The sequence below is a fragment of the Octopus bimaculoides genome, chromosome 9 (assembly GCF_046866305.1).
Source record: "Octopus bimaculoides isolate indiv1 chromosome 9, ASM4686630v1, whole genome shotgun sequence".
Taxonomy (NCBI): domain Eukaryota; kingdom Metazoa; phylum Mollusca; class Cephalopoda; order Octopoda; family Octopodidae; genus Octopus; species Octopus bimaculoides.
The window spans coordinates 66,162,321-66,172,578 of record NC_142936.1 but is presented as its reverse complement, the minus strand read 5'-3'; the positions used below and the strand labels follow the sequence as shown (position 1 = coordinate 66,172,578).

General features: G+C 32.6%; 1 protein-coding gene across 18 annotated transcripts in view; it reads left to right on the top strand.

Annotated features, from left to right (window-relative positions):
- The window catches only part of LOC106879147 (voltage-gated inwardly rectifying potassium channel KCNH7), a 661,705-nt gene that overhangs the window by 290,150 nt on the left and 361,297 nt on the right, over positions 1 to 10,258 (top strand). The window lies entirely within an intron of this gene.

Sequence of the window (10,258 nt, the reverse complement as noted above, 5' to 3'; positions counted from 1 at the left end):
AGTTCATGATATTATTTTCTTTGGTTTTTATTCTGAATATTTTTTTTCGGTTTTCCAATGAATATTTTTTAATGAATTTTAAAATTACATTTAAAATTAGTATTTTAATACTTCCGAAATTAGTAACAACTCATGCTTAATAGGGACACATGAACGCTTCTCCATAAACATTGGAAGCAAATATCCAAATATAATGCAAAAATTATAAAGAAATAAGGTAATTCCACGGGAAATACTAATGGTGATAATAATAACAAACACCATTTCTCATTATTTAAAGATATTTTCTCAGTGGTAGGGGAATGAAGATCAAGGTAATGAATGCGTGGCTGTGTAAAAGGAATTTTAGTGTATTCAGGATGTGAAATAACATTTTCAAATTAGAATAATTCTCTATTTGTTCCTTTATTTATTCATAGATTTTTACATTGCGATTCTAAATGTCATTTGGGACTGGAATAGTACGATTCTAATAGTTCGTCTCAGATATAAGGCATCTGACCTTATTCTCAGGATAACATATATTTATATTCATACATACATACATATATATATATATATATATATATATATATATATATATATATATATATATATATATATATATATATATATATATATATATATATATATATATATATATATATATATATATATATATGTATATATATATATATATATATATATATATATATATATATGTGTGTGTGTGTGTGTGTGTGTGTGCAATAAGAGAAAAAAATTCAGATAGACAAACCATTATAAACACATATGTGCACGGATTTGATCAAGGTAGAATTAGTATAAAATTAAAGCATATATTAATATATCGAACATAGTTATGATATAAGGAAAGATAAAAGGCGGTGAGCTGGCAGAAACGTTAACACGCCGGGCGAAATACATAGCGATATTTCGTCTGTCTTTACATTCTGAGTTCAAATTCCGCAGAGGTCGACTTTGCTTTTCATCCTTTCGGGGTCGATAAATTAAGTACAAGGTTCGTACTGGGGTCGATTTAATCGACTGGCCCCCTCCTCAAAAATTTCGAGCTTGTGATTAGAGTAGAAAAATTATAATAAAAGGTAAGAATCTTGATAAGAAAGTTTTTAAAGGCTTTGAAAAAATAGTCAAAAGTTTACAATAGACGTCTAATAAGATTTAGGGTTACAATTTTAGGTGATTATATTCCGACAACTGTTTCTGGGATTCATTCTTCCGAGTGATAAATGGATCTTGAAATCCATTTTCGGAGGATGTCTCCTTCGTAAGGGAAAAATGTTGATATTCACGGTAGATATGCATTCAGTGCATATTATTATCTAAAGTAGTAACAAGAAAAATTATTAGACGCTTATCATGAACTTTTGACTATCGTTTCAAATGCTTTAAAAACTTTCTTATTTATATTCTTATATTTTAGTATATTATCACTATGTTTATACACTCATATTTATATATTGATATTTATACATATTTTGAATATTCCTATATTTTTCTATGTTCGATATATTATAATAGGTTAAAATTTTAGACGAATTTTACCTTCATCAAATCCGCACACGTATGTGTTGATAGTGGTTTGCCTAATCTGAATTTTTCCTTTTATTTTTCATACCTGTCTAACGTCTTAGGTTCGACTTCAGCACTTCTAAGCAGGACATTTATAAAGAGAAGGTCTTACAGCTGTTTCCGGGATATTTTAAATATCCCTTCATCGAAGACGGCGCGAGAAAATAGTTAAGCAATAGTTATTCCAGAGAAGATATGAAATAGAGTGCGAAGTGGAGGAATGAAAACAGGCGTGTGATCTGCAGAGATATTGTATCTGCAATTTCATTATTTAAGTTGAATGGTATATATATATATATATATATATATATATATATATATATATATATATATTTGTGTGTGTGTGTGTGTGTGTGTGTGTGTGTGTGTATGTGTGTGTATGAGTGTTGTCTTCAGAAATATATGTATATACATACATACATACATACATACATACATACATACATACATATGTGTGTGCTTAATGTTAGCGTCAAATGCGGAAACAGAGTCCGTAGTTCTTCGTTATTTGTATTCGCTTTTGTTTTTGTTTTTTGCCTTTGTTTAGAATTGTTTTGTTTGTTTTTCGTTTGTTTTTACGTTTGTTTTTTGCATTGATTCTACCGAAATATCTTTGCAATCGTCTGGTTAATTCCCAATCTTGAATTTCTCCTCAATTAACAGAATAATTTAAGCTATTGCAATTATATTTGTTTCTGAATTTCATTTTCTTCTTTTAGTTTGAAAACTGAAATTAATTATATTATGAGTCAGCTCAGTGTGCGAGATATTGAAATATATCTCATCTCATAATTACACAGCATTTGTGAATACTTGTTTAATTTCTGAAAGTCATTAAGCCTATTTTAAAATGTTGTACTTCAAATAGTGAATCCCTCCGTCACAACCCCACAACTATGCTTTCATTTTCCGAAATTTTATAGTAGGCTAGATTTCTTAATACCAGTTTTTTTCTTGTTATGTAACAGATTTATTTTCCTTAATTGTTCGCGAATATTTTTAATTTCAGCGGCGTCACTTCTTGATATGTTAAAACTAATGGATTGAAATATTTCCATTAATCTAAATATTAAGAAATTAAAATACTGTTTTTAATTTAGAGACAAGCCAGCAATTTTAAGTGGAACAAATTAGTGAATACTATTGACCCAAATACTATATTGCCATTATGTTTTATTTATCTCAAGATGCTGAAAGGCAAAGTTCTTCTCAACTGGATATTAAATCAGATAGTAAATACCCTGCTTAAAGACAGCAAAGCATATTCTCCGACCATCTAATGACTCTGCCAGTTCATTGCCTTCATTTATGAAATGACATGACGTGAATGTAATAACAGAAAATATCAATAACAGAAAATATCAATAACCGAAAATATCAATAACAGAAAATATCAATAACAGAAAATATCAATAACAGAAAATATCAATAACAGAAAATATAACCTGCTAAAACGATCTTTTAGAGCTGCATATTTTTAGTAAAAGCAGAAGAGCATAATATTTCACATTTCACATGGACATCAAACTTCGTGTTCTCCAACAGTTTCTGATAAACTTCAGTAACTGTATATTTACATAATTGTAATACATCTATAATTAATTTAAATTAGATTATTTTAAATTAAGTTTATTAAATATTCTAATGATTTTGGTATAGGAAACTTCCAGGTTAATTCAGTTTAAATCAATTCAATTTCAATTAATTATTTAAGTATTACAGTTATGTAACTTTACATTTAGGGATGTTTATTTTAATGAAACCGATACTGAACACAACTGATGTGGGAACTATTTATGATATTAATGCTTTTCAACTTCTATTCTAAGTATGTAACCGAAAACATATTTCGCCAAACAGTTATTTCTCAGAGTATTCCTATGTATGTACGCACGTATGTATGAATGTATGTGTGTGTGCGCGTACGAATGTGTGTGTAGTGCGGGAAGTTGTAACTGGGATAAAGAGAAACATAGCCTACAGAATGCTCTTATACCGAGACATCTGTCCTTTATATGTGATCATTTATGAATGACTCTGAGGGTTTCTCTATATAAGAGAAACTGACGACAGTGGCGGAGTTCGTATAGACCTTGCAACTCAATGCATGAAATTACGGAGGGTGAGAGTTTCAAACGATAGACGGTCATATACAGATTGGTGTTTAACTTGTACTGTTTCAAACAAATCACCCGCGAGAAAAACAACGAAAAATGATTCACTATTACAATTCACAATAACTGATTTCTAATTTAGATTAGTCACTATCTTATTGTTTAGTCAGGAGTGAAGGCAATGCCCATGATGCCTTACATGGCCTCCGAGATTGATAGAAAAAAAGGAAGTATGTATCCTCAAATCGGAAATAGAGTCTGAATGCTTGCACCAGTGATTAGCAATAAAACTCCCAGATGTTGATTAAATCGATAGAGTACTTGTAAGTACTTATTTTACCTTGCTCGAAACGATGAAAAATAAAGTTTACCTTTCGAACGCATATTGTAGCTAAATACTCCCGCGATAACAGATTCAACACCAGAAAACAAGGACCCACCACAGAGAACTACAACACAGTCTAGAAATATTTTATTATTGATACCCAGTTTAAGGAGGGGACGCAGTAGGCCTGTTAGGGAGTCGAACAAAATGCTAAGCTGTGCTCCTTTCTGCTTTGAGTTCAAATACTGCCTATGTTAACTTTGCCTTTCATCGTTTCTAGGTCGATAAGATAAAGTACCAGTCAAGTACTGAGTTGGATGTAATTGATTACCCGCTTCTTCTAAAATTGCTGGCTTTGAGTCAAAACGTGAAGCAATTATTAATGTCCAGTTTTGGGGTAGTTCTTAGCAGTTCTCAGATTAATGTACAGAGTAACAAAATAAGATGGCTCCTCTGTCAAGCTCGAAGATTCATGTTCAGTAGCTCGATTAATTAAACAATCCATGTATTAGATTGTATTGTAGTTGGCTTATTATTCCACGAGCAGTCGCATCCTTAATTTAATCCTAATGCAGCGTGACACTTTCGATAGATAACTTTGTCTTAGTGAATTTCTGGTAAAGTACATTCGATCAGTTCTATACAGTTCTAGTCGACACAGCTTCACTCATAAATCTCATGTAAATATATGACTATAGTAAACTCCGCTTGCCTGAATTGCTAAGAAGTGGGATTGAATACAGGAACTAATAATTGTGAACTGAACTCCCTAACCATTAGGCTATGAGTACAGTGTATGTTTAATAAGATAATGTGGTAATATGGCCGAGTAAGCTAAGGCGGCGAATTAGAAGAATCGTTAGAACGCTGGGTAAAATACTCAGCGGCACTTTTTCCGTCTTTGGGTTAAAAGATCAAATTCCGTTGACGTCGACTTTGCTTTTCATCCTTTTCGGGGTTGATAAAATAAGAAATAGTTGAGGCGCAGTGAGTGTCATGGACACTGCCTACCCCACTTACTTTTATTGTAAAAGTCTACCGTTCTAACGATGACTGAATATACTCCAATAAATTTAGTATGAGTAACCAAGACTTATGTAACATCACAAATGCAAGCATATATTTTTCATCACTTATCCTTAGATATCTTTGCTGCACCGTAGAGAACCAAACGAGTAGTTCTGGCCAAATAGTAACTTCTATATCGAGCAAATCCTGTTTTCTTCAATTGACGGTGACATGCATAACATGAGCCACAAATTCTTAGAATAATTTACAATAAATACATTGCGTTTTTCAGTGTATATATGATAGGAAAGGTCCGTTATTGTGTCACTGAACATTATCTAAGAATGTAAAGCCCGTCTATGACACGTTCTTATTAGGTTCAGTTCAGCTTTGAGTCAATAAAGCTATGGTCAAAGTGTTCCGTTGAAGACTTCATCGTTCTATCGGTCTTAGCTAGTTTAACATATTTGAAGAGTACAGGCAAATTAGAGAAAGACTTGATTGCTGTTGTTGTTAAACATACACCCGTGTTTCGCAAATAAAGGGCCGTTCACAAAGAAAATATTTCATATAATATAGAGGCACCACCAGGACAGGTCTACATAACGGTGACTAATACTTGTGTCATACACTATTAAAATCAGAGGGGAAAACCTTATATCTAAGCAGATCAAATACATCCCATGCATTATCATTGAATTGTAAACTGAGAGAGCTATTCAGGATCCATCTATCAATCTGAGCTTCAAAGCAATATGGAGGACGGGATCATCAGTTACGACATATAACACCACATCAATTGTGATACTGCACCTGCATGACGGATTGCTGTTGTGTAACTGTAAGTCACTTCTGAAGGAGAACTCTGATCAAAGGTTTGGAGTGTGAAAATATTCTCTCTTTTTTTCTGGTTTAGCAATGATAAGACGACAAGATTCTTCAATATCTTCTGCCATTTCTTAAGACGATAAATTCTGATTTTTAGTGAAATATAGCTGCTATTTCTAACAATCAGATTCCACAAGGACAGGCTCTCATAAATGCTACACAATCTTTCCATTGGTGAAGAATAATTTTTTTTTATTAGAGGATATGTTATAAGATACTCTTAACTATCTTTTACATTGGTGCAGAAAGCTTATAGAATTGGTACCATTATAAGTAGACAGATTTATTATTAAAGCCACAAACAGTTACAAACTACCAGGGGCATTGTAAGTATGACAAAATAGAATGATGGAATATTAGAATTTGCTCGTTTTAATATTCCTTTCTATTTTTCGATCACTCGGGGACATTGCTAAATATAGTATTACAATATTAGAGTTAAAGTTGAGCTGTGCATATAACATTCCATTTGCCGATCACTTGTGTACAAATCTAAATACAAACATTTCTTCGCTAAAACTAAGTATCCTCATCTAACAGTCCTATTTCTTAGAGATGTACTTTTATTCATAGAAAGGACAGAAACATGTAAACTCAGTAAAGTTCATTGTAATATTCGTTTATAGAAATACCTTTGTCACAGTCACCCCACATAACTTTCTGCAGGGGGAGATTGACTGTTCTCTGATCCCGGTAAAAATGCTGCTGATTGTGTAAGCTTCGAAATGTATACCGCAATAGTTAACGTTTAAAGAAAGATCTAAATGGATATCAAATTTGCCAAGGAGACAATATCAGATGATGAACAACTGTATTGAGATACAGAGTAAGCTGATAAAGCCAGATCGAAATGGGTATCAAATTTGCCACAGAGACAATATCAAATGATGAACTTTACTGTTCCAGCTGAGATACTGTTTCAGCTGATAAAGATCATTTGTCTGTGTCGGGCATTTTGGTGAACAAAACTGATCGAGAATGAATAAGAATTTCTAAAACTAAGGTCAGATCATATTTTTTAGATCGTAAATACATTATTTTTAATGAGCTATCATGAAAAAGCGTATCGAAATCTTGCTGTCTGTTCATTGCTAAACTGATACAGAAGTTGTTGGATTTAGCTGAAGTTGATATTTGATGCCTTGACTATCAACATCAGATAATGACGTTTGCACCTACAGGGTAATTTTGAAATTGCAAGAGTTATCTGGACAGTAATGCCGCAAATACCGATCAAATAGGTTAAGTTAGCGCAGACCTTTCATCATTCAACTCAAAAATTTATGCACGTGAAAACAAATTCATAGACACAAAGAAGTATTTTCATATTCAGTTATTCCATCCGGAGGTTCGCGTATACGTGCGCGCACACACACACACACACACACACACACACACACACACACACACACACACACACACAGAAGTAAAATTTTGTTTCATTAAAACTGAAATTACTTCCCAAATTGTTATTCGTAACATATCCTCAGAACGTCGCGTGGGTTTTGCACAAACTCGTTACAGTTGTCGGCTAAACAGTTGCACGGAATGGAGAAACAGAGTAACAGAACACTTTATGAAGACTTTTCAACTTCCATAAAACGCTATTTGCGTAAATCTCTTCTTTTTCCTTTAATCTTTAGCTGGCGACTGTAGAGGGAAGACTATGTGTGTATATATATATATGTGTGTGTGTCTGTGTGTATGTATGTCTGTCTGTATGTATATATATATATATATATATATATATATATATATGAATGGACATACACACACATATATATAAATACATATATACATATACATGCATATATATATATATATATATATATATATATATATATATATATATATATATATATATATATATATATATATATATATACATACATACATACATCTATGTATGTATCACATGTTTAATATGGGAAGAGAGAGGGCTAGGATAAATAAAAACGTAGCTTATAGCCTAAAGGATGCTGTAGTACCTAGACACGCATCTGTTCGTTTGAATGTGATTGTGCATGTCAGTACGTTAAGATATTTGAAAATCCTACTCCTTTTAACATAATATTCTACGTCATATATAATTTCTGTCTTATCATATAACTAAAGATATTTGTAACTGCTGAACAATTAGGTGTCGACATCAGGCGTTCCATGATGATATTTCCGAAGAAAACAATGATGAAATGATTCCTTGTGGGATACCTTCTACTACATTAGAATATATATATATTAGTTATGATTTATTTGAATATGCCGGGTTGTATTTGTGGAAAAACTACTCAAGCCTTACAAACATTGCTGGGATCTCCTTGATAGACATGACGTGAACAAAATATATTTATCATTCATATAATTGTATTTATTCACTTTTCATGCATTCTTTCATTCATTCATTTCCCCACATCATAATTCGTCTTTTGTCATTTAAAAAGTGGGATCTTTTTTTTATAAACCTGTAAATGTTTTTCATAATCATTTAAATGCATCAGAAAGTATAAATATTTTGCACTAAATTAAGAACGTTTGCAATCAGACCTCAAGTAATTTACAATGGTATACATCCTACCTTGTATGCTTTGGTAAGACTGTATATCTGTTATCCAACCATACACACAAGGTGAGATGTAACACCTGAGCACCATCTGTACGTATCAAATCGATTGATCGGCCAGTGTGATGCAGAACAACATTGACGACTATTACAAGCACCCAAGCAATAATAAACCGCGGATTCATATATCGTGGATTCATCTACTGTTTCCTTGTTGTTATTGATGTTGTAATGTTGTTTTGTTTTTCTTACTTTCTGCTTTGTTGAAAGATGTAGTTATTAATCCTGTGACGGAATCCTTTGTTTCATTTAATATTGAAAATATTGGAGTGTTGCTGTTCATTTATAATTGATATAGCGTTTGTAAAATGCGTTAGTGCATGTAAGAAATATGTGAATATGTCATATATTAAAAATTGTAAAAGAAACAATTTCAATTCTAGCTGTATTTTCTTGGTTTGTAGATTATTCATTTTCTTTTTTTTTTTATATATTTTCATTTCTCTATTATTATTTTTTATTTCATTCTTATCATGACGGAAAAAATATTATTACAAGTGACAACAGATATAAATATTATGAAGTTCGAATTTAGCAATGTGTATTATTATTGGAATTCTATCTAGAGGAAGTTCGATGGTTAAAAAATATTTCTTGAAAGAATTTTATTAAATTGAGCAACCGTCTCGTTCGCATCTTTATTGATTTAGTCAAACGACTCAAAATACTTTTTTTATTGGATAGGACAATGGTAATGCATAAAATATTTTTAGACAGTCTTGTTTCATTTACACTAATTAAAGCCACAATCCCCCCTCACTATTCATCATTAAAAAAAGACTGTAACGGGGCTGTGTTTCATGATTATATTTCGAATGTATATATATATAATATGTATATATATATAATATGTATATATAATATATATATATATGTACGTGTGTGTGTGTGCGTGTGTGTGTTTGTGTGTCTGTGTGTATTTCGATTAACGGGGCTATGTTTCATGATTATATTTCGAATTTGCAGTGGTAGATAATGAAATACATATACACTTATACACGGACGGACGGGTGTATAAATGGATGGATGGATGGATGTGTGCATACGAGGTAGTATCAAAACGTTCCTGTACTAGTTATATTTAATAAAAAATATAACTTCTTTACCTAAGTTTAAAACAACATCTCCAAAATAGTTACCTCGTGCAGCAATACACCGGTTCCAGTGACCCCCCCCCACACACTTTAGCGTTCCTGCCACTTTTGGAATCGTTTTCTGTAAAGCAAATCGAGGACTCTGTGATTCGCTCTGGATCTGGATAACGGTGCTAATACTGTGCCCTATGAGCAGCATTTTTATCTTGAGGAAGAGATGAAAGTCCACAGGTGCTAACTCTGGCGAATAGAGAGGGCGCGGAAGCGAAGCTCTGTATCTTTTTGCGAGAAAATCACGTGTGAGGAGAGATCGGTGACAGTATGCATTGCCGTCGTGAAGAATCCAACTTTTTGCGCTCCACAGATCCGGCCACTTTTGCCGAATATCCTAGTACTTATTTTATCGGTCTCTTTTGCCGAACCGCTAAGTTACGGGGACGTAAACACACCACCATCGGTTGTCAAGCGATGTTGGAGGGACAAATACAGACACACAAACATATACACACATATATATATACATATATACGACGAGGTTCTTTCAGTTTCCTTCTACCAAATCCACTCACAAGGCTTTGGTCGGCCCAAGGGTATAGTAGAAGACACTTTCCCAAGGTGCCATTCAGTGAGAATGAAC